This window comes from Rutilus rutilus (genome assembly GCF_951802725.1).
Source record: "Rutilus rutilus genome assembly, chromosome: 18".
In the NCBI taxonomy this organism is placed as follows: Eukaryota; Metazoa; Chordata; class Actinopteri; order Cypriniformes; family Leuciscidae; genus Rutilus; species Rutilus rutilus.
Genome location: NC_140231.1, coordinates 7,063,931 through 7,089,013, shown reverse-complemented (window position 1 = coordinate 7,089,013; position 25,083 = coordinate 7,063,931).

Sequence of the window (25,083 nt, the reverse complement as noted above, 5' to 3'; positions counted from 1 at the left end):
TTGGCTGGACAAACCTACCACAGGAACTGTATGTGGAAGTGTCATCTGATGTCAGAATGCCAATTGCCTCAACAAATCCCACTGCATTACAGCCATTATGAAGAATTCACAGCTGATCTAAATGCAGCTGTGTCCAGCAACAGCTTTGGGTTTGGTTTAATTTAAAATGAATATTACTTAAACCCTCAGGTTGTCTTTGGGGTCTGTTCGGAATTTTGTCATGGAATTTTTGTGACCTGTTACATTATCTGTCTAAACGCACAAAAAAAAAAAAAAAAAAAAAAATTGTTTAAAAAAAAAGTTTATATCTTCAATAAAATGAATACACCACAAATGTAAAGTGGAACAAACATTCTCACACACGCATCCACAGGTTTAACTGCAACATCCAGCGTTTTTATTGAATTTCAGAAATTGAGAACACTCATATGAAGGGATGAGACCTAGCACACAGGGGTGGACTGAATTTTTATCAAATCAACCATGAATACAGATCTGAAGAGGTCATACATAGCACTGACACACGCAATTCTGAAAATGAAGACATTGTACAAGCATATTTGGCTGAGCAGTTCATCTATCCCAATAAACAAGTTACCTGTTGCAACGTTTCACAGTAAGCATCCACTGCTTCTGTAAAAAGAACATTTGGATTGTGTAAGGTATCCATCTCTGCAGCAGTCAACTCTCTCTGTAGTTGTGCTTGTGGGACTGCAACTCCCTCCATTTCATTACTGCATGATGGTCCTTCCCAGTCTATTCCGAAGTCTTCATTCACCTTGCAAAAACACGGAAAAAGGCAAAAATTAATTTTTTAAAAATGACAAACATTATTGCATCACAAAATGCCATATCTACATGTACCTGATCTGGATCATCAGCAGTTTGAAATGTTGTCCACAACTGTAGAGGAGATTGGCTACCCGTGGTCCTTAATTTGTGGTTATTCCAGGCCTCCTGGAAAAGATTAAGATGCCTTTGCGACTGAGGCAAGCAAACTCTCAGTCTCCATTCCATAGAACAGGCAGTAAACAGGTCTAAGATCTGTTCATAGACATCCCTCCATAACCTGTAACCTCCTACAGAGACAACATTACAACAATTTTCAGCCTTCTTCATTAAATCTATTTAACTTTTTCTCCCACCCACACAAAGCACCTTTGATTGTTGACACTTCTTCCAGTTGTGTGTGAGTTGTGGTTCTTTCCCCTATGTGACACCATGAAGTGTGCCACTTCAATGTTCTCCAAGCCCTTGTCTGAGCGCATTCGAGAGGGGAGTCCAAAGTTCTGAACTGCTCCAATAAAACTGTCAACAACGGTTGATGCCCGGTTATTTGTCGCAACACTTTAGGTAAACAATTAAGCAGCTAAAGCCGTCAATGCCTCCATGAATGACAAACCCCCACCTAAATAAAAGATCAGATACACAAAATAAAACATTACATTTTATGATTCCCTCCCTTCCACCTCTATCCTCCCATGTCAGGGTTTTTCCTGCATTTAAATTATTAGGTGGCCACCCAAATTACATTTCTTATCACTTGAGCAAATTCAGACATCCATTTTTAAAACATCCCCTTCCATGCTATTTTTCTTCAGATATTTGTGTTGTTATATTATGTTTTACACTTACAAAACCAAACGTTTCAAAAGTTTGTACTAGATCGCATAGTGGGGATTGGTTTACTGGTGCTATCTGCTGGATGACAGAGCAAAAGTATTCTTTGACATTTTTTTAGCATAAGCAACCTTTATGGAAGTAATTATTTACTTAACCCTGAATATCTAATATGACTATATAAAAATATTCTAACTGTACCAATTAGGACTAAAATATTTGTTTCCTCTGCCTTGAGTGAGGGCCAACTTGTTTACTTAATGATTGTAGTTTCTTATGAATGTAGGTTTTCTTATGGAAAATATTAAGGCAAAGAAGGCCAGGTTATTTTTCCTACAGCCAGAGAGCATGAAAACAGAAAATATTTTAAAGAGGAAGACTGAAAGGTTTTGAAAACACTATGCAATTTATCATAGTTGCACAATTAGTATATTTGCCTAAGTTTAGACTCCAAATACCTTATTAGCTTGTGGTTTCATCTATATGCCATATTGCATTTGGTCCTGAGACACAGTATTGACGGCGATGATGTGTGCATATTGATAATTAATTAATTAACTAGCAAATTCAACACATTCTGGTATTTAAGCATTTAACCAATAAAACGTCTCGGTTCATATGTAACCGAGACGTTTCCTTTCAGTCGGGCATGTTCGACGTAGTCGACGTGTCGACTGATTGGGATCCCTACTAAGATGCCACTAGTGCTGCCACCTTCCAGTGCCTAGACAAGCCTCCTGATCTTCCCAATTTGGAATAGGACAGGGCTTAGGCCAGGAAGTCACTGCTGTTCCACATGACCACTGGGAAAATGTACCTTTCGTTGGAAGGCAACGCTGCAGAAGCCACATCCTACCCGAAGGAGGTAATGTGGAGAAACACATATGGACTGAGCGACTTAGCGAGCAGTACAACATATGGCATGTCACTGAGGTGGCTCCAGCCTATAACAGGGGGGAGACGCAACCGGTCAGTGACGGCAGAGCAGCCTCTGCCAAGGGAAGACACTGGCTCGCCACAGGGAGTCAAAACCGTGGAAGAATACACATATGGGATCGCCGTAGGGATCACAACATATAGACCCCACCTAACACAAGTTACACAAGCATACAAGTGATAGGTCTAGCATCGGATGCTCCGCCACGTCCAACACCGACGGGGTGAGGAGGAACTCAACAGGGTTCGAAGAGGGAACTCAACCGGAGCAAAAAGGCGCACTTATCCAGTCTAAAGGAGGGGAATGGCGCAGCAAGCCGACACTAAAAACCGGGCTAAGGTGAAGCTGGCTTCATGTGAAGGGAGCCCACGGAAGCCACCGGCTTGACACATAGGCTAATTTCTTAGCGAATGTGCTGGTGTCACCCAGCCCACAGCTCTTAATCTGTCAGCGAGGCACTTGTGTCAATGCCCAGGAAGGAGCTACACTCTGTTTTTGGAGGAGCTCACTACCCAGGTGGGCACGGTGCACCTTGGGAATTTCACCAAGATGATGGCTTTTAGTGGGCCAACCTCTGCATGGAAATCGCCTTCCCTTCTGCTGGTTTCCGAAACAGACGAGAGCTGGAGAGATTCTGTGACTTTACATTCTGTCCTGAATAACCGCAAGGCGGGAGGTACAGAGAAAGGTCAGGGCTGGGTCTGCCTCCTCCGGGGCAGCACTTGCAGGCTCACCACCTGGTCCCGTTTTTAGAGAGAGATAAGAACCATGGGCATATATCCAGGCAGGGGTCTCACATTAGTAAGAGTTAGCCGGCCCGAACCCAGGCACGATTCGTTGACAGAAAATGTGTGCAGGTTCTTGATAAAGCAAGCAGGATAACTGTTTCTTTAAAAATAGATTTTTAACTCAACTACCTGTAGTGCTTAGGGGAGGTCTCAGAGTGCAGTAGCACTGGAGATTGGTCCCAAGAAGTTATAGAGGAGGCACAAGGAGGATTTCATCTCCTTGCACCACTCAGGAACCTGACGATCAAGTCGTACTTCCTATATCTCAACCGCATCCTGATGTGCTTTAAGGACAAGATCATTTTGAGGGTGGAGCAGAACAACCACTCTCCGACCCATCTTCTGATCGAACACTCTTGAGGGTCCTCTTGTGAGAAGAACGCCAACAACGAACAGGTTCTACTTCAGATCGTAAGCAAGCCTCAATTTAGAGGGAGCTCTCACAGAAGTAATAGTATTGTAATGTAATGTAGTGATTCTGACAGGTCAATTTAGCTCAAAAGGAATTATTAATTAATTTATAGGGAATTCGAAAGAATCACTTATTACGGCCATGCAAATGACTCATCCAGCGTAACTACCAGCTCTGCAGCGGATATAAATATCCAAACTATAGTGAAACACTATTTATTAGCAAGGTAACTTATCAGCAGTTTAAGACATTCAATTCGTAAGCACATAACACAAGTAACACTTCTCTTTAAAATACAAACAAGACTTTATTGATTATTCTAACACAAAACTAATATCTAACACAAACACACGCACACACATTCATACAAGTTGCAGAAAGAAAGAGAGTGAGGAAAGAATGAGTTTTAAGTTTCTATATGCACTTATAAGACATGACCTGAACGAACCATCAATCATTAATTTAACCCTTCTATCGTTTCTTAGGCGGGTTATTAAATCTATATCAATGCACCAGTTCGGCTTAAGAGTCTGGAGGCTCCTTGCTTGTCTTTGCGTTCCTTTTGGGGATTCCCTTCGTCGGCGTAAAAGGGGTTTCCCGGGTTCGTTGGCAGGCGTCTCCTCGTACCTGGATAGATGTCTGGGGCGGCCAATAACGTGGTGTGCTGGCGGATGGATGGAAAGTCTTTGAAGTTGAAAGCAGGCTTTGCAGTCGAATCGTGGACCGAAACTTTGCCGCAAAACTTAACTTAGAACCGAGACTCACAACGGAAAAGAAAAGAAAACTAAGAAAAGAAAGAAAATTGAGACGAGAGTAGTTAGATGGCTTGAAAGAAGCTGTTTAACCCATGTTCTTCTGATCTTGATTTGGGTTCTTTCGTCTGCTCGTCTACATGGTTACTCGTCTATCTGGCTACTCCGTCATGGCTTCTCCATGATCGTTTTTTAATCTACTTTTCTCCTTTCTCCCCCCAAAGCTTTGTTCGGGTCCTAAGATTTTAAACTCAAATGTTTGTCCAGCCTCCTGGATGAGTTCTGACCAATTAGACACTGTCTTTATTTGAGAGGTGGCATTTTCTTCACTTCTCATCGTAAATCATGCGTTATCTGCGATCTCCTTACTCTCCAGCTCTAGCAGAGAGTACAGAGGCCACAGTTTAGACATCATTCCTATTATAAGAATACAAAACATTTTACACAGATTTCAATCAAGCCATCTTCATAATTGTAAACATACGATCGCACTGATATATTTGATTATAAGTCCATCGAGAATTGTTTTGGGATGATTTTATGTATTTTTATAGGTAAAGTCTCAGTCTCTGTGGTTTTAAGAGATTTCAAACCCTGGGGTCATTCAGAGGTCCTTAAGAAGAGGGAGGTCTGTTTTGTATATCTGTCGTGGGATCAAGCAACCTCTGCCGTTATCTTGGTCGGGCCCTGAGCTTTGCCATCTCTGATCCAATCAGTCTTTTCCAAACCATCTAACATTGACAACGTTCTTCCTTTAGTTGCTTGCATGGCCATAAAGTTCTTGCTGGCTCGGGCATAGAGCCCTATGCACCCAGAAACGCACAGATTGAACGGCATCTTTAAAAAGACGCAAACACACCCATGTTATTCTTTCGGGAAATGGGACCCGTCACCAGTGATGAAGCACACAGGGGAACAACACTTTACAGTGAAGCACTCACCACTTCTGCCCTCAACCGCCCGTCAACAAAACACTCTTTATAAAAATGCTATTAACCCTCTGGGGACCAAAAACGCGCCCGCGCGTTTTGCGTGTTTTTTTTTTTTTTGCAATGAAAAATCAACACTAAATGCTCTGTTAATTTTGATCTTTCATTTTCGTGTAATACATCAATCGATCCTGTTCAGTTTCTATTTTTTTTCTGTATACTCACAATAAAAATAAAGTGTTTTGCTTTTTGACAAATAAAGAAAAATTAACATGATGCGATTTCTGCCTTCTCTCTGTCAGTAAACTCCCATTTGAAACGCGTTCGAAAATGATCTATAACTCCGCGAAAATTCAGTCAAACAGGCAAACAGACCCACGGGCATAAAGCTTGAGATCGCATCTTTTAAATGAAGTAATTTATATAAAAAACAAATATTCTCAGCTTCTGTAATCTGTATAAAAAGAGAGCGACTCCAGTCGAGCTCATTACGAGATCATTCAAAAGTAATGTGACCACTCCCCGGAGAGCGCGTGCTATTCAAACGCAAATTCTGAGAACCATTTCAGATCTGTGAAACGCCCACATCAGCTGTAAACAAAGCGCGTCGCGAGTGAGGCATAATATAGCCTACCTTATGGAGAAAAGATTCCTCAGAACAGTGCTGATATGAGGAGCAATATCTCCTGATATGAGGAGCAGATCCCGCTGAGGAGTGAGGTAGGCTGTTTTCTCAAGTGTTGATGTGGAATAACGTTATGGAATAACGTTAGTGTAGGCCTATGTAAACCGCAAAAAGATGAATCGCATTTCTATAATATGACTCGCCTTTCTGTGAGATGAATGAAGGGTACATATTTGTAAAGATGTTTAGCCTAAATATGAATCGCGCGTCTGTGTGTGAAAGAATAAACTGCTTTGCTATAGCCTACTGAGATGAGTAAAAATCGACTGAAATATGTTGAAATAAAATATCTAATGTTATATATATATAAAATACTATTTTTGTCAAAAATAAAGTCATAGACTAAGATGTTAGATGTTCCAATGTTGGCTATATTCAAACTAATGAATACATATGTGACCTGATCCAGCAAAATGAGTCACAGTGACCCAAATTTCAAAACTGATATTTTGGTATTACTGGAAAGAGGAGACCATAAGCTTTCAAATGATATCCTAGTCAAAGTCATACCTTGAATGGTTGTAAATATATACACATTTGAATTATGGTCGTCTGCCCTCTTTTTCCAATTGAAAACCTGAGAAAATCGCTTTTAAAGTTTTTTGCCCTTTTTTTGTTGATATCTTTCAAAATCCATTGCATTTAAAGGGATGAACTATTTATTGTACAGCTTAATTTGACCAAAGACATTAATATATGCTATTATACCAGGCTGAAGCTCAAATTATTTTAAAGTTTTTATTTGAATAAATAATTTAAAAGGCACTTTTACAAACATTTACTAAAATCAGAAAGATTGAACAGAGGTGCTACAGTTTTGCTTGAGAGAGGGTGTGTGTGTGTGTGTGTGTGTGTGTGTGTGTGTGTGTGTGTGTGTGTGTGTCTGTGTCTCTGTGTGTGTGTGTGTGTGTGTGTGTGAGAGAGAGAGAGAGAGAGAAAGTGAGAGAGGCAGAGAGACAAGGAAACCGAGAACAAATAATGTTAGCCTATGCAATCATATCTTTGTGTAGGCTAGTTGACAATACAGTGTAACATATTCATAACGGATATACCAACAGTTAAATATTGGGTTAAAATAAATCAAACACATTGTAATGGATTCTCCTTGCAGATAAATACACTCACAGAATAATTGCACTCACTCACATCCATACACGATAAATCATCAGAGGATGACACGTCTCCAGATCCAAAACAATCACTGACTAGCCTTAGCCACTCTTGATGACCAGCAGCAGAGCTTAGGTTAGAAACCTCAAGTGAGTCCTACGCTTTTGGCAACTTTTTGGCGACTTTGCTCTCTTTTGACAGCGACATTTCTCAAATTAATAATATTTAATCTTTCTGAGGAGATCTGCTAGCTTGTTTACACAGAGCGCCGCGAGTCTGACAGGAGGATGGCTGGACCAATCGTGTGCCGGTCAGTCGAAATGGGGCTTCCCATTGACAAATGATCAGCGTTTGTGTACATTTCTAAGCTTTTTGATTGGTTCTATACAACGTGTAACACCATATTTGGAGAGCAGAGACGTTTCAGGGGATACCCGGGAAATGCTCAGATCGGTGACGAGAGGAGTTGAGAAAAGCAATATTCATTTCCAGCGAATTTAGTAAAACTTTGTAAACTTTAATAGTCATTTAAATACCTTTACTCAATTATCTGGACTACGAAACTTTAGGAGATTATTTTTGAATGTCTGTTCTTTGAAATTTAGCAAAAAAATAAATAAATATATATTTCATTGTTTTTCCACATAAACGGCCCATATCTTAAAATGGAACGTTGCGACTTCCGACTCATTTCGCCAGATCGGGTCACATATGATAAAATGTAGGCCTATAATCTTTTTTTTTTTTTTACAAAGAAAGAGTACACTTGAAATATTGTTGAAATTGTAATTGTTGTAATTGTAACATTTTTAATAAAATAGCAAAACATATTTACAAGAGAGATGTAAGCGAAATCTTAAATGGTCAATATAAGTCTAAATACATCTTTTGTCCTTGCATTGTGGCTCAGTCAGTGTCACACCTGAATGAATGGCTCATTATGCAGAGTCATTATGCAGAGTGGGTGGGACATTGTAATCTAAGGTGTAAACCACTCCTCCTTCACGCCCCCCCTCGCATATTGGCTTTCCAAGCAAAACCTGTTTTACACCATTTAAATCAATGTATTTTTTTTTTGTGAACGATAAAGCAAGACTATTTTCACATCATTTTAAAGCTAGAACTCAAAGGGACAACATCCATTAGTCAAAAGTCTTGTGGACACATAGTTAATATGTGTTTTGTGGTCTTAATTCAGCAACTTTCATTTTTATTTTTTCCAATAACCACGCATAAACATTATTCTTTTAAAAATACAAACATCTACATACACTTTGCTCACATATTATGGTAGCCCTGTTTGTGCTATATAGAGTGAATTTACACCTTAGCCATTAACATGTTTATAAATAACTGAAAAAAGCACAAATGTCAAGGCATGTCAGAACATCTCAAGGACCCCAAAAACAGCTTGGTCCCCAGAGGGTTAAAACAGCAGTTGAGAGCTTCCGTAGCTCGCGATCACCGCTGCAACTGCTGTAAACACCAGCACTGGGAGAGTCTTCCAGAAGAACACCGACACACTCACTCGTTGTGAAACAACACTCTTCAGAGACATCAGATGAACGGCTCCGAAGGGAAAGACAACTGGTGAGTGCATCCACTTCCATATTTATACCCGCAATGCGATTCACGCACACCAATGTCCATTGGCTTGTTTTTACAATACTCGAAGATGACAGACTCCCTAGCGTGATCCAAATCAGTCGACACGTCGACTACGTCGAACGTGCCCGACTGAAATGGAACATTGTGTAAAGTTAGGGAAATAAAGGAGTAACAACCAGGAAAACGAACTAATTATTTATACTGTAAGTATTTTAGAACTAAGCGGTACTTATACGTTTGGGAGCAATTTAGCAAGAACATACTCTGCATACTATATATTTTTTAATAATAGTGTACTAATACATGCAGTATAGGCTTTTTTTTTATTACGGGGTACATATCTGTGTCTGTAATTTACATATCTGTTAATTATACTGTAATTTGTTAACAAAAGTGCACTGATTAAGTTTGTTCTTACGTGTTTTAAGGCAAGTAAAACAAACTATCCAAACTTTTTTTCTAAATACTGGGAAAATAAACTCTTGTTCCATGTAATTAGAGGGTAAGTGTGACTTTGCGGACTGTAAATTAAAGTGATGCTTGTTACCCTCTTTTTCCATAGTTACAGGGAAAAATATATACACACAATCTGATATCTCTGACTCAGAAACCTTTACTTGAAAAACAACTTAATTCAAAACAGATTTACAACACTTCTTATTCGTTTATTTATTTATTTTTAAATCAACATTAATTTCAAATAAGTCTTGACAGAAAGTAGCACGTTTTGTCCCTTTTTTCTTTTGCTTGGCTTCTTCCTCCTCTTGTTCATTTTCTTCTTTTTCTTTCTTTCCAATGATGATTCTTAAGAATAATAATTCCATGTCTCTTGCTATTCTGTATTCTGTATTAAGAAAATACAGTACATCCAGAAATGTTACTTATAATTTATTCATCTATTACCCTCATACCATCCGAGATGTATACAACTTTCCTTCTTTAGATGAACAGAAGCAAAGGTTTTTAGAAAAATAAATAATCTCTGGGAATACAAATAATGCAAGCTCATGGGTTCCTAAAGGTTGAAGCATCAAGCAGCACACACTGCAATAACTACAGCAATCCATGCAACCCCAATGGATGAATCAATAGCTACGTTTACATGGACACAATCGGAATGAAATCAATCCGATTGATGAATCCGAACAAGGTGTTTACATGAATGATAAACAAAGTAATCGGGTTGATGTGCGCGTAATATGTCACAAGTTTCAAATCGGATCTGATGTTTTGACATGCTAATAACGAATATACGGAGTTTCCCGCTTTTCGCGCATAAATATTCTCCTTTATTGGTTCTTTATTTGTTTTAAACAGCAGACGTAATATTAATTCGTCTCTGGTCATAATTTAGAGCATATTAACCGTTTTGCCATGCTGCTTATTGATCACGCAGTAAAAATGCCCCTCCCCACGGCCAAAACCAGTCGTCTGTGGATGAGAATCCAAAACAAGCACTGGTGGGACGTTGTCCTGCTTCACTTCACAGACGCGCGAGTGAAATGAGAATTTTAGAATGACGGGAAATTTATTAATATGACACTTTATTTAACAGGAAGTACAGCTCGTTCCGTGCGTCATACGTCATTACGCTATATTTAACGTCATTGCACATGCGCAGTCCTTTCAGTTTCGGTTTTCAATCAGATCAAGTGTTTACATGTTCTCTCGATCGGATTACAAAAGGGATAAACCACCCCTTTCAATCCGATTGAAATTTCATTCGGATCGAGCTCAATCGGATCAATTAAGGTGTTTACATGAAGGTTTTTTAGTCCAATTGAGCCGTCAATCCGATTATAAGTGTCCATGTAAACGCAGCTAATGTCTTCTGAAGTGAAACGATAAGTGTTTGTAAGAAAAATACCAATATTTTAAACTTTTTAAACCGTTATAACCAACAGTTACTACTTTGGGTAAATACTAATTAATAGTCTGTTAATAGGGAGGGTCATAAGCATCAACATATGTTTAAACCAAAGAGCAAACAAAAACAGCAATGAAATATGTGATTTTATATGTAGACACCAAAATATATTCAAAACAAAGAAACTACATTCAAATAGTATTGCCAAAACACCCAGTACACAAAGAGATATAAATAGTGCGGTATAAGAGTTGAAGTTTCCAGCAATATATGAATCAGTCTTTATAACGTTCACTGGTGTAAACGGTTAAGGTGATTTATGAGAGTCAGATACAAGTCTTAATTCTCTTTAGGAAGTCAAATGGTGTGGAGGTTTGGATGGTAAACGAACGACGGTTGCTGACCGTCATCAAACATACAGATTTCCCACCAAAGTAAGTCCATAGCAGTAATCCAACTGTCCAAGGTAGCTACATCCAACCAGAAACCTTGTTGCTGGACTCAGTGTAGCAAAATCTCAGCCAGGACCACAAAGTTGGCACAAATATTTGTTCAGTACAAACAGAAAAATCCTTCTACAAGACACAAAATGCCTCCTGTTAATTATGTGCAATCCATTCACTATATTCAATAAGTACAAAGATAATCTTTCACCAGTAAATAAAACATCAACATGAACATATACATTTTACTTACAGTTGAGCATGAAACAGAGCGTTTCTCAACCAGGACTTTGTTTGACAGGTGACCAAGGAGGTCAGCCATGCTAATTTCTATACTGCTCACCTGTCTCTTTATCTAGGCATAGAGGTCTCACTAATACCTCTAGTGGTGAGGAGTGTAATTGCAGTTTAAAAAACTAAGTAACTGACAGGTGTTTGTTACACCGTAGACTATCGCTTCCGACCAACTGTCACCAGCACGTGCATGAGAGAGTTGAGTTCAATCTTGACGTATCTTGAAGCGTGATGTAAGAAGCAGATATTGGATGCCGTCAGTTTTTAATTATTTTATTTTTTTAATTATTGCTATCACCAAAATACAAACAATAAAAGATAAAAAAATGAGAAAAAACCAAGACAGGAAGACCGAGACACCAGTTCTCGCGTGAGTTTCAAAGCTCGCTTACGTCACTCTTCAAGATACGTCAAGCTTGAACTCAACTCTCTCATGCACGAGCTGGTGACAGTTGGTCGGAAGCGATAGTCTACGGTTTAAAAAGTTTAAAATAATGGTATTTTTCTAACAAACACTTATCACTCCAAAACGTAAGATTGTTGTATGTCATAATAGTAGGATAAGTACCCCTTAGTTCTAAAATACTTACAGTATACCTTATACTTATAGTATTCCCCTAACTTTACATATTGTTGCCTGGTTTGAGAGTAGTTTCTTACATCTTAATATTGAAAAGACAAAAGAGCTATGTCTGAGAAATCAATCAAGAATAGTAGGTACCGCCTCTGTATATAAACCAGCTGTCATAAAGGGAAAAACTGTAGAGCAGGTCTCGAATTTTAAATACTTGGGTACAAAATCTACAAATGTTGATTAGAAACTTAATTTTGAAAGTAACGTAGAGTACATCTATTAAAAGGCAAGACAACGTTTGGGACTTCTTAGGAAACTGAGAAGTTTTAACATTAGCACGCACACTCTAACTATGCTATATCGATCAATGATTGAGAGTATTCTCACATATAATATTGTATCATTGTACGGCAATCTAACATTATAACAAAAGAACAAAACTCCCACAAATAATTAATTAAGAAAATAAGATTACTGGACACAAACAACAGCCACTTCAGGGCTTGTTTGATCATCTTATGGAAAAAACGGCAATTGCGATTTTTAAAGACAATACTCACCCCTTCATTCTATTTTTGAATTGCTCCCATCTGGGCGTAGACTCAAAATTCCTTCGGCCAGAAGAAACGTGTATAAAAAATCGTTTCTCCCAATGGCAGTGATTATCTTAAATCGTACAGTTTTCTAAAGTGAGACAATAGAACAGCTGGCATTATAGCGTGTGTTATAGCGTTTTTTTCTTTGAAACAGTGTTTAATTGTATAATTTAGTACATTTTGTATCTGTGTTGTTAATGTGCGATGTGTTTTTAAGCAGTAATGTGAATGTATCTATATATGCAGAGGTGTCAAGTAACGAAGGACAAATACTTCGTTACATTATTTAAGTAGAAATTTGGGGTATCTATACTTTACTGGAGTAATTATTTTTCAGACGATTTTTTACTTCTACTCCTTACAATTTTACGCAATTATCTGTACTTTCTACTCCTTACATTTAAAAAATAGCCTCGTTACTCCTAGTTCATTTCGGCTTGTTTTCATTCCGGCTTGTCGTCGTTAAAAAAAAAATGGCCAATTACACAAACGGTTAATAGATCTGAGTCCCGCCTCCTGAACACACATCGCTAAACTGATTGGCTTTGTGTTTTCTTTCTAACTTGTGAGAGGCTGTAGTCACATTTGGTTGTGCGAAGTGCGAAGCGCCAAAACTCCTCCGAGTCCTAAGGAAACCTAGATGCGGTAAGCGAGGGAGAAATCAACAGTTCTGTGCTCAAGAATACGGGGCAAATCGCGTCAAATATTGATTTGGGGACAGACGTTTTTACAATATAATGACAATCGTAACATAACACTAACATAATCGTTAGTGTGTGTGTGTGTGTGTGTGTGTGTGTGTGTGTGTGTGAGAGAGCGAGAGAGAGAGAGTGTTGTGTGTGTTGTGTGTGTGTGTGTGTGTGTGTGTGAGAGAGAGAGAGTGTGAGTGTGAGTGTGAGTGAGTGAGAGTGTGTGTGTGTGTGTGTGTGTGTGTGTGTGTGTGCAACTCTACATTATAGGGTCAAAATATCCCCAATATGTCAATATCCGAAATCCTTGTCCTTTTTTCAGAAAACAGCTTATAAATCAGACTTTTGTTTTTTGAAAATGTAAAAATGCAGACAGTTTTCTGTGATAGGTAAGGTTAGTCTATGGGGGGTAGAAAACACAGTTTGTTTGTACAGTATAAAAATCATTATGTCTATGGAAAGTCCCCATAAAACATGAAAAAATAACATTGCTTGGTCTGTTGAAGGCTGGTCTTGTTGAAATGAGAGGCCTGTTGATCAAATCATCCCAGTCTCATCAGCTGGACTGAAAGAAGTTTCAGTGCTCTTAGGACACTGAAAACACGGCTCAGAGCAATGGTCACAAGTGACACTTGACAGGATTGCTGTGTGTCGTGTCCAACAGGACAAACTAGACAGAATTGATGTGAAACATATGCCAACAGTTAATTTCTGTTAAATGATTAGTTCACTTAGTTAAAAATGCTGAACACAAAAGAAGATATTTTGAAGAATGTCGATAACCAGACTGTTGATGGTAGCTATTGACTTCCATAGTATTTTTTTTTTTTTTTTTTTTCTACTATGGAAGTCAATGGGGTCCATCCACTGTCTGGTTATCGACATTCTTCAAAATATCTTCTTTTGTGTTCAGCAGAAGAAAGAAATTCATACAGAATTGAAACAGTTTGAGGGTGAGTAAATGATTTTCATTTTGGGGTGAACTATATCCCTTTAATGAAAGATGCAGACATGTGTTTGGCCTCTTCAAAAAGCAAGGAACAAGACAGTATTGCACTATTGCATTGCACTATGAGCAGAGTAAAGTTAAGTCTCTGTTAAACTGCCACCATGTCTTTATTAGTTATTTGTAACATTACAGAATTAATTAATTTACGTATTGTTAAGGTCAATATAGACTAAAAACCTCAGCTTATTTAGCTTATTTAGAAAATTAATTTTCTATGGGCATATATACGGCTGAAACAGGTAGCCTAGTGCATCATCCCAAAATTTTCAACATCAACATTTTAATATAATTATAGTCAAATATGGCCTTTAGAGGAGCTGGGATAGTGCACTATATAGGCCCCTGTGGCGCAGTCTAAGCTTTTGTCCTGAATGGCATTTTTTTCCTTACATTCCTTTCACTACTTTTATACTTTAAGTAGTTTTGAAACCAGTACTTTTATACTTTTACTTGAGTAAAAAGCTTGAGTTGATACTTCAACTTCTACAGAAGTCTTTTTAAACCCTAGTATCTATACTTCTACTTGAGTAATGAATGTGAATACTTTTGACACCTCTGTATCTATGTCACCATTGTCAAAGATAAATTTCCGCTCTGTGACAAACAGACCAGACAATAAAGTTCAACTCAACTCATACATACACGTACATACTTTATAGTTACACTATAATTACAGAAGATTACACTGTAAATTCATTTTACTTAGACAGTACTTTGCAGATTTAATTCCCAACATATTTATGCTTCTTTCTTCTCAAATAATAAAATAATGTCTACTCAGATTAATAGTTCATATCTATTTATTATGTGCACTAATAAATATACAGGCTTAATAATATATAGTTGCTTTGCATCTGGGTGCTTATTACCCGGTCTGGGTTTATTGTCCGGTGACTGTCCGGTTATCGTCCGACTATATATTATTAAGTCAAGTCACCTTTATTTATATAGTGCTTTTTACAATACAGATTGTTTCAAAGCAGCTTTACAGAGATAACAGGAAAATAATGCAACTGTAAGGCCCGGCTCGATCGCCCAATGGAGGCATCCGTTCAGCGGGTGAAGGTCTCTACGCTTTACTGTCTTTCCTTGTGGCAAAGTAATTTGATTAAATAAAATACATTTTCTCATTTGTATTTTCTCGTTATTTCATCTGACTCCATAAATGAAACGGTTTTAATGATATCTGTGCATCATTAAATGTGAGCAAATGTTTGACTATTCTTTTTAACTCTTTACTGAAAATAATGTCAGAGTCGATTAGAATAAAATCAAATGTTTACAACTTATTATGTCAGGTAAAGGTATCATGTCAATTTCATAATCAGTTCAAAGATAATAGATACAAAACACCAAATGCTCTGGAATAAAGAGAGAAGATTCAATACCTTGACATTATAAAATACATGATGCAAAGAGTCTCTTGTTGCATTTCATTATAGAGACAGAAAATTCTTTTCACATGGAAACATTTGTTAACAATGAGAATTTGCATTCGGAGTTAACACCTTTTGACAGCAGGAGGCCATGTGCCCGGAAGACCCACCCTCCTTTGTGTGCAAGTCATCTCTAAACTCTTAAAACCCTTATTACCTTTTGGTTTACTTCTTTGAGAATGAAACCTTTGTACCAGTCGCACTGAGACATTTCAAATTATATCAAACATGTATAATAATTCACATTTAAACCATATAGATTTTTGGGTGAATTACAGGTGGTCTCAGCATGAGAGAAAGCGAGTGGGGGAAGAGGGAAAGAGATGTATTCTATGGTGAGACTTGCGTCTCAAATGGTGAGAGTTCAAATGTTAATTTCCAGAAGGGTCCTTTGTCTTCTCGGGGAGTTTGTTTCCAGAAGAAAATAGTTTGTTCACAGTCGAACTTAAGTAAGTTCAGTGATGTTTCATTTTTGTTGTAAAAAAGTTAAATGTTTATTAATTTAGTTCATATATATATATATATATATATATATATATATATATATATATAGCCGCTCTGCAGAAAACCGTGATGTCATCATCCAGCTCAGTTCAGTTCACATATAATGGTGTCAATGCAGGCAGATCAATAATATTGTTGAATATTAAATTAAATGTCCCCAACTAAGCAAGCCAAAAGCCAATGGTGACAAAGGGCAAAAAAAGGTGAAAAAGGCACCAGTGGCAAGGAACCAAAACTCCATCAGGTGGCAGAATGGAGGAAAAAACCTTGGGAGAAACCAGGCTCAGTCGGAGGGCCAGTTCTCCTCTGGCCAATGAACGAACAGTGTATGGTTATGATTCAGGCAGCATTATAGGTCAGAAGTCAGATTGGATTGGAACAATCATAGGTGGTGCACAAAATAAAATGCACAAAATAGGTGGTGATATGCATTTAAGTAAGTATATCAGCATTTAACAAAAGAAGTAGTATAGCATGCCTTTTCTTAGCGTCCGTTTCCATGGTGATTTGTCGCTCTGTTGAGAATGTCTGGTGTGTTAACCATGAACATAATCTGATTTGGATGAAATTACTCCCGGGTGCATTTTTGGAACTGGCATACTGTACCTCGAGTAAGCAATCAGTTAGGTTGGTGTCTGATGGTAAAATAACCTTGCTTTCTGGAATACACCTCTGGACCCTTTTAACCCACATGATTATATCTTCCATTGTCCACATGTGCACCACAATGTCCCTAGCTTCCCTGTCGGTGCCTTTCAGGAGAAAAATTAGCGATGTAAATATTATTGAAATCAGTAACACGTTATTTATAGAGCTCTATCAACTGCAGATCTCCATCACAGTTTTGAGGAAACAGCTGAAAACTCGTCTCTTCCGTGAGCACTTAACGGTAGCCTCCTAAAAAACCTATTCTATTTTACTACCTCTTTCACTATTCCTTTGTCTATGCTCTCACTATTTCTTAATCCCTCCCTTTTTCTAGCTTGTACTATCCTGAACGATGGCTAAAACATTGTATTACTAGCGTTTCGCGTGTTTATTGCCTCTTTAAGATGAATTGATTTATTTTTATAAAAGTGTCTGCTAAATGAATAAATGTAAATTTAACTGATATGGCCATTTTGAAATGTTGATGTCAGAACGGCACTTCATGTGCCCAGAGTAAAAGATACATGAGTGAAGCAATGACGCTCAGAGAGAAATAAGTAAACCTGTAGTGTCTCCTAATGTTCAGACAGGACAACTACAGCTCCACAATTTCTGGGATATCAATGCTTTGTGTGAAATTGATAAAAGGTTATCATTAATTAAAAGTATTACATTAAATATTTAGTTGAACAATGACAGATTTATCAAATAACACAATCTTAGTCTAAGAGATTCTTCTGAATTACATTATATAGGCTAAAGGCCTATATTTTTAGTTGATAGGATATCATAATAGTAGTAGACTATTCTGATTGAATGATTCTCCTTAGTTGGACTGTAGGTTATGATGAATAATATATGAGATACACTTGTAATTCATGGAAATATTATATAATAATTCCCTGAATTTTAATAATTATTAAATATAATGATGAAAACATGTCACTGTGGGCCTTCTTTGCCCAATTCTATCGGGGAATGAACCTCACTTCAGTAATTATTACCATCATAGCCTATACATCTTTTTTATTTTTGAAGGACTTGAAGTTGAAATTCTGTGATTGATTTGGAACTTGGAAACGTGTACTGAACCCAGAATATTTCTTCAGGTCATGAAAATAAATCAGTGATCCAACACTAAACATACTACTCTGACTTGGAGAGTCCTGGGTAGGGTTGCACCAGTCGTTCGTAAGTTCTTTCTTAAATTGGAACGTAAAGTCCACACTAGAGGCTTAGTAACTACTAGCTAGTTTGTAACTAACTCTGCCTAATTCCATTGCACCATTTGTTCGTAGGTAGTAGGTCGTAAACTCTCCGTAAAGTAATGCGTAGTTGCATAATATGACATTTAGCATCAATGATCCAATAGCAGCCTTCAAATATGTGAGCAGAAGTTGTTTAAATTTTGGGAATTTCAGTTTATCCTTCATTCTAACTTTTTTGCTTCACTTAACTAACAGTAAAAATAATTTTCCATTACATACGATACTTAATCATCATGAATAACATAAGTGTTTTTATATGTAAATAACATTTAGGAACTGTATTTGAAATGAAATTATTATTATTATTAAGGAAAAATAAATAAGTACTGATGCAAAAAAAAAAAAAAACCATAAGAAACAACATTTATTGATTATGAATGGGTTCATGTTGATGAGCCGCTAACAAAGTAAACTATTCATATAATGTTCTCTCTCCTAAAATGTAAGCGAATGTAAATATCAGCATTATCATATATGTCTAAATAATTGAAGTCTGTCAGGTAAAAGAAGAGCTTATAGATGCAGTTCAATCTGTCTGCTATTTTATCTCAACCGTTACTCCTGATCAGAGGCTTTCGTAAATATTTAGTTTATACATAGAGTTACGCTTCAACTAAGTTTAATGGTGCAAAGCAAAAACATTTAGTAGTGTGTAAGTTGTATCTTACATATCCCATTTACATCAAAACTAAGCTAAGTTGTAACTTACGCACAGTTGGTGCAACCTGCCCCTGGACTTTACATGCATTTTAACGTCATGTGTCATGTGTTATGTGTCTTGTTTGTCAGGTGTGTATAAGCCAGAGCCGCTGGGTGACATGTGGTGGGCGCTGCTGTCCTCAGGAATCCTCTTCCTCTACCACTTTGTATTCCTCCAGGGCCTTGGAATGGTACGACAATCAATCGCTATTGCAGAATCCAGAATAGCATACTACTCTTACTGTTTCTGCCTTATCTTTGAATGGCAGAAATACAAAGAGTTGTATGGTAGCTTATGTAAAATATGGAATACTATCTTACTACTTACTGAATACTTGCCTTACATAGACACACTGCATGCTTCCCACTGTTTTTAAGTAAGTGAAACAGCTGACATTTTTCCACAACATTCCACTACATTGTCACATGACCTTATCAGATTCTGTTTAATTCAACAAGTGGTTATTTAGCATTTTTAATCCAATATTGTGTAAAAATGTCAACTTCTGAAATCTAATCAAATAACATGTCAATTCATCACTTCAAGTGGAATATCAAGTCAGATGCATTGTGGGACACAATATTCAATTCAGTATGCTCTGTTGTTTACAGCTCTTTTTAATTTACTCGTCGACTCAACGAGGCCTTCACAGGGGAGAGTCTAGTTTATTATACCTTATATATTTCTGTAAAATAGACTTGTACATACAAGTCACAATGTGCATCCAGTGAAAGCTTTACCCCACATACTGTGGCTAAACCAGGGTCGGTATTCTCACATAGTAAATAGGTTTGTTCAAATTTGTGCAGATGATGTTTGGAATTCATTCTTCACTGAACTTGAGTGCTATCTGTAGCCCTCACCCATTTACCCAGTTACCAGGACAACCACACTGGCCCTAGTAACCAAGCTGGTTTCCATGGGAACTATTGCAGACTAGTCTCTTCATGTGTCAGGAATTAGAAAACAGAAGAAAATATTGCCCAAGTGCACAGGACAAGTGACTTCCACTCTTACAGAAACCGAAGTGTTTTGTGCAGTATTTTGACTAACACATTTTTTTTTTTTCAGTGTCTATTAACACATATTTAAGGTAGCGGCCGGTGATAGATGATATTTACACTAAGGCTGTGTCTCTGCCAAAGCGCTTTTAGTCTCAGCCAGAAGGACTGCCCAGGTTTCTGCTCCACCAGCACTGCCCTGGTGGTTCCCATCTTCAGTGACTTCACCACAACCACCTGATTCTCCATGGTGTGGTCCTTCACCCCATGATCCAGGCCCACCAGTGCTCCACGGTTCAAGACCGCCTGTGCTCCATCATCCAGGTCCAGTCCCCTTCACAGACATGAACCTTATGGTGTTTTGATGTTTTGTTTGGCTGTCTGGAGCCACCCATAGAGGAGGGGAGGGGTCCAGGTTTTTGGGGGGGTTTGTTTCATGTTTCATGTTTGTTTTTGTTTTTTGTAATTTGGTTCAGGTTTGGTTTCTTTGTCAGGTGATTCCCTTGCCCTCATGTGATCTTGTCATTAGAGGTTGACCAATAGTGGATTTTACCGATACCGATATTTAGGTTTGACCGTACATGCCGATAACCGATTATTCAACGATTTTTTTAAAAATGGATACTGGATTAAAATCAAACATAACACTCCAAGTAAAACAGTGCCGAACTGAAATGTGCTAAATGAAATAAATATATAAATATGAATATATTAAAACGAAAAGTTCTACAGAATGAACTCTACAGAAAATAATTTAAACATTAAAATATTACAGGTCAAATGTGTGTTTCTTTAGCTATAAACTAGAAACATAGCCTATGCAAATTTCATAGGTAACACTTTGCAAGTCCAATTTGTTAACAAGGATGTATTAGCTAGCTTTCATGAACTATATGCATTATGCAATATACGTTTTTACTCCATGTTTTAATATTTGAGCAATACAATTGTACCTTGATCATTCATGTTAGTACATTAACTAAGGAAATAACAGATAGGGCCCTATTTTAACGATCTACTTGCATGGTCTAAAGCGCAGCGCGCAAGTTCACTTAGTACGAATCCACTTTTGCTAGTTTAACGATGCGAAAAATGGTTGTGCAATGGGTGTATTTTGGGATTTACGTGCGTTAAACCAATCAGAGTCTCATCTCCCATTTCCTTTCAATTCCAGTTGCACTCGCGCCATGGCAGATTCGCTATTTACATGACGGAATTTGATAATGGAAAGACCGAAGCCGTCTCCAGAGCGCAAACGGAACTGCTCGTGTGTGAGGTAAAAGTGCGCAAGCAAGCCATCTACAGGACAAGCCGGATTCCACCATATCTTTATGTACACAACAATAATCTTTTACATTGTAATCCTTTTCATTTTATTATTTGGCATGTTTGTGTGCTGCTGTGCACCCCTGTGTGTTTAATAAGCAGAATGTACGTGCATTGTGGACCCGCCTATAGGCACACATTACTAACGCGCTCTTTAAATAAAAAATAAAAATATTGCGGCACGTTGCTATTTGGCGCGAGGCAACAGAAATAGACTGCGCCATTGACCAACTGAAACCTGGTCTAAAGTCAATGGCGCAGTCTATTTCTGTTGCCTCGCGCCAAATAGCAACGCGCCAACAATGCGACAGAACACACCTCATTTTAAGGCCAGCATGCCCATGGGCGCACAAATGGGCGCACAAATGGGCGCAAATGCATTTGCTATTTAAACAACGTGGCGCAGGATGTGAAAATGATAACTGCGTCGGACTGAAACTAGCAAAAAACACTTGCATCGCGCTTGGTGCTGCATTGCGCCTGGTGTAAGATAGGGCCCATAAAATAAAAATTAAAACCCAATTTAAAATATATTAGTAAATGTTGAAATTAACAAACTAAAAATGAATAATACTTCTACAACATTTATTAACCTTAGTTAATGCTAAAAATGTAATCTTATTGTAAAGTGTTTCATTTTTTTGTTATCAAATTTTTATTGTTTAACATCGTTTAAACATGACATATCGAAGACAAACAATCAGCAATTACCCCAGTATGAAAAATAAATAAATAAATTAATAATAATAATAACAAAAATCATAAATAATGTAAAGTGTTTCATATAAATCCAAAGAGTCGTGCTTAAAGATGGCCATATATCTGCAAAGGCCAGAGCATTAAAATTAAGCTACATAAATGTAGACCTATATTACATGTATAGTCTCTCGCTTTATTTGCTTCTATTTTAGAACACTTGATGATTATCTAATCAAAATAACAATATGTATTGTAGTGATAAAAAATAAATAAAAAAAACTTAAAGGGATATTTCACCGCTGGAAAGATGAATGTGTATTTAAATTGGGTCCTTTATGTAGTAGAAATGTGAAATTATTTTAGAAGTTGGTGCCTTCTAGACTGAGAAAAGCCAGAAAATGTATTTTTGGCTTATGTGGATGAAAGACAACAACTCCCAGAATGCACTTGCTTCGCTGCTCTACGAAGCCACTCCCAAGCCACGCCTACTGGGTTACAGAGGGCAGTATCGGAAGAAGTGCACCTGAGACCTGCTGTCAGACTCTAAAATGGAGAGTGACTCAAAGGGTCGCAAGACAACGTAAAGTACATGCATCTGATGAGTTTTATGGAGTTGATGTCAATAGCGCGATCTCTGTAGGCATATTCATATTTTGCCGCAATGTGAAAAAATCCAGCAAAATGCGCCGGCGCGTTTGTCGACCCCAGAGGATTAACTTTAGCCTAACCATAAATTGTGATTAAAATATATATGATCACTCACATCAAGAAGCCGCTGCAGTGGTGGAGTCCAGGCAGGAGGAGCAGCGTTTGGCACTGTGTTGCTTTTCAGTGCGAGCTGTGTGGAGAAGCCCATTTCCACCTCTATTGCGTTGGAGAAGCAATCCTGCGTAAAACGCAGGTTGCACACTTGAGCTCTAGGCGGGAACTCACTGTCATGGTGCGTTGGAAAATAGTCAAGGATTCAGATGCGAGTGAATAAGTATTTATTAAAGTCAAAAAGAGAAGACAAGAGGCTCAATTTGACAGGCAGCATTCACAGGAATCACTCAGTGTAGAAATAGCAGATAGTTCTCAAGTGAGCTCAGTGTAGAATTAACAGATGATCCTCAGGCAAACTCAGAGTCGGAGTGGCAGATAATCCTCAGGCAAACTCGGGCAGACTCGGTAACGCAGGGACTCAGTGGGCGGAATGCAGATCCACGTGAAAACGGAGATCCTCAGTGAAGCGTCGTAGAAACAGGACTGGAACAGGAGAACAATAGCACAGGCCCAGGAGAACCTCCACAACCATCTGACAAAGACAAGACGAGTGAGCAAACAATATATAGGACATCCTCATTCAGAACAGCTGGCGCTGATCGGCTCATCAGTGGATAACGAGCCAGCTGATGAGCCGCGCCCACTCACTCAACACGCACACACATAGCGAGAGAGAGTCAATGAATCCATGAACCGTGACAGTACCCCCTCCTAGGAACGCCGCCTGGCGTTCCTAGACACCCTTACCTGTCGATTGTAATCATCGATAAGGGAGTGATCCAGAATGTCCCTGGCAGGAACCCAACTTCTCTCCTCCGGACCGTAACCTTCCCAGTCCACCAAGTACTGGAATCCGCGTCCCCTCCGTCTCGAGTCCAGGATACGGTTAACCGAATAAGTAGGCTCCCCATCTACGAGTCGCGGCGGGGGGGGAACCGGAGCAGGCGGATTAAGATGCGATCGAAAGACGGGTTTAATTTTTGAGACATGAAAGGCGGGATGAATTCTCTTGTACGCTAGAGGAAGGTTGAGGCGGACTGTCACCGGACTAATAATCTTGGTGATAGTGAATGGGCCAATGAATTTAGGAGCTAACTTATTAGAAATGGAACGGAGAGGAATGTTTTTAGTAGAAAGCCACACTTTTTGACCAGCGACGTATACGGGTGGCCTCGACCGGTGGCGATCGGCCTTAGCCCCCACTTGGAGCAGAGTCTCACGGGCTCTGGTCCATGTGCGGTGACACCGTGACTTCGGATTCCAGACTGGGAAAAATTGGTGGCTGGTAACCTAAACTACATTCAAACGGAGATAGGCCCATGGATGACACTGGTAATGCATTGTGGGCGTACTCCACCATAGAGATATGTTGGCTCCAAGAGGAAGGATTCCTGGCAGCCAAACAACGCAACACTCTCTCCAAATCCTGGTTGGCTCTCTCGGTCTGGCCATTGCTCTGGGGGTGAAACCCTGAGGACAGACTAACGGTCGCTCCCAGTAATCTACAAAACTCTCGCCAAAATTTGGACACAAATTGGGGTCCTCTGTCGGAAACCACGTCTATCGGGAGGCCATGTAAGCGAAAGACGTGATCTACAACGGTCACCGCTGTCTCCTTGGCTGAGGGTAATTTGGGCAAGGGAATAAAGTGAGCCGCCTTCGAGAATCGGTCCACCACGGTCAAAACTACCGTGTACCCTTGAGAGGGTGGGAGGGCGGTGATAAAATCTAGCATTGCGCTAGGGACCAGGGTCTCGAAGGGACAGGCAGCGGTTGGAGTAACCCATCTGGGGGTCGATTGGAAGTCTTACCAGTGGCACAGACAGAGCAAGCCAAAACAAAACTGTGAATGTCGCGTGCCATAAGTGGCCACCAGAATCGTTGCTTGACCATAAAACTGGTGCGATTAACTCCTGGATGGCAAGCTACGTTGGAACAATGCCCCCACTGAATAACGTCTGACCGTAATCCCTCCAGCACAAATAAACGATTCGGTGGGCAACCGGGCGGAGGCGTTACCCCTTCTAAGGCTGTCTTGACCTTCGACTCGACCTCCCATGTGAGTGTGGAGACAAATAGGGTCTCGGGTAAAATGCACTCGGGAGTAGACGGGCATTCGGAACGGTCAATAATACGCAACAAAGAATCGGGTTTGATGTTTTTGGAACCTGGGCGGTACGAGAGAGAAAAATCAAAACGTCCGAAAAAAAGTGCCCACCGAGCCTGCCTGGAGTTCAATCTTTTGGCGGTTCTGATATATTCCAGGTTCTTGTGATCGGTCCAGACGATAAAAGGTACCCCCGACCCTTCTAACCAATGACGCCATTCTTCCAACGCTAACTTCACTGCCAACAATTCTCTGTTACCAATGTCATAGTTACGTTCGGCAGGAGATAACCGACGAGACAAAAACGCGCAGGGATGCA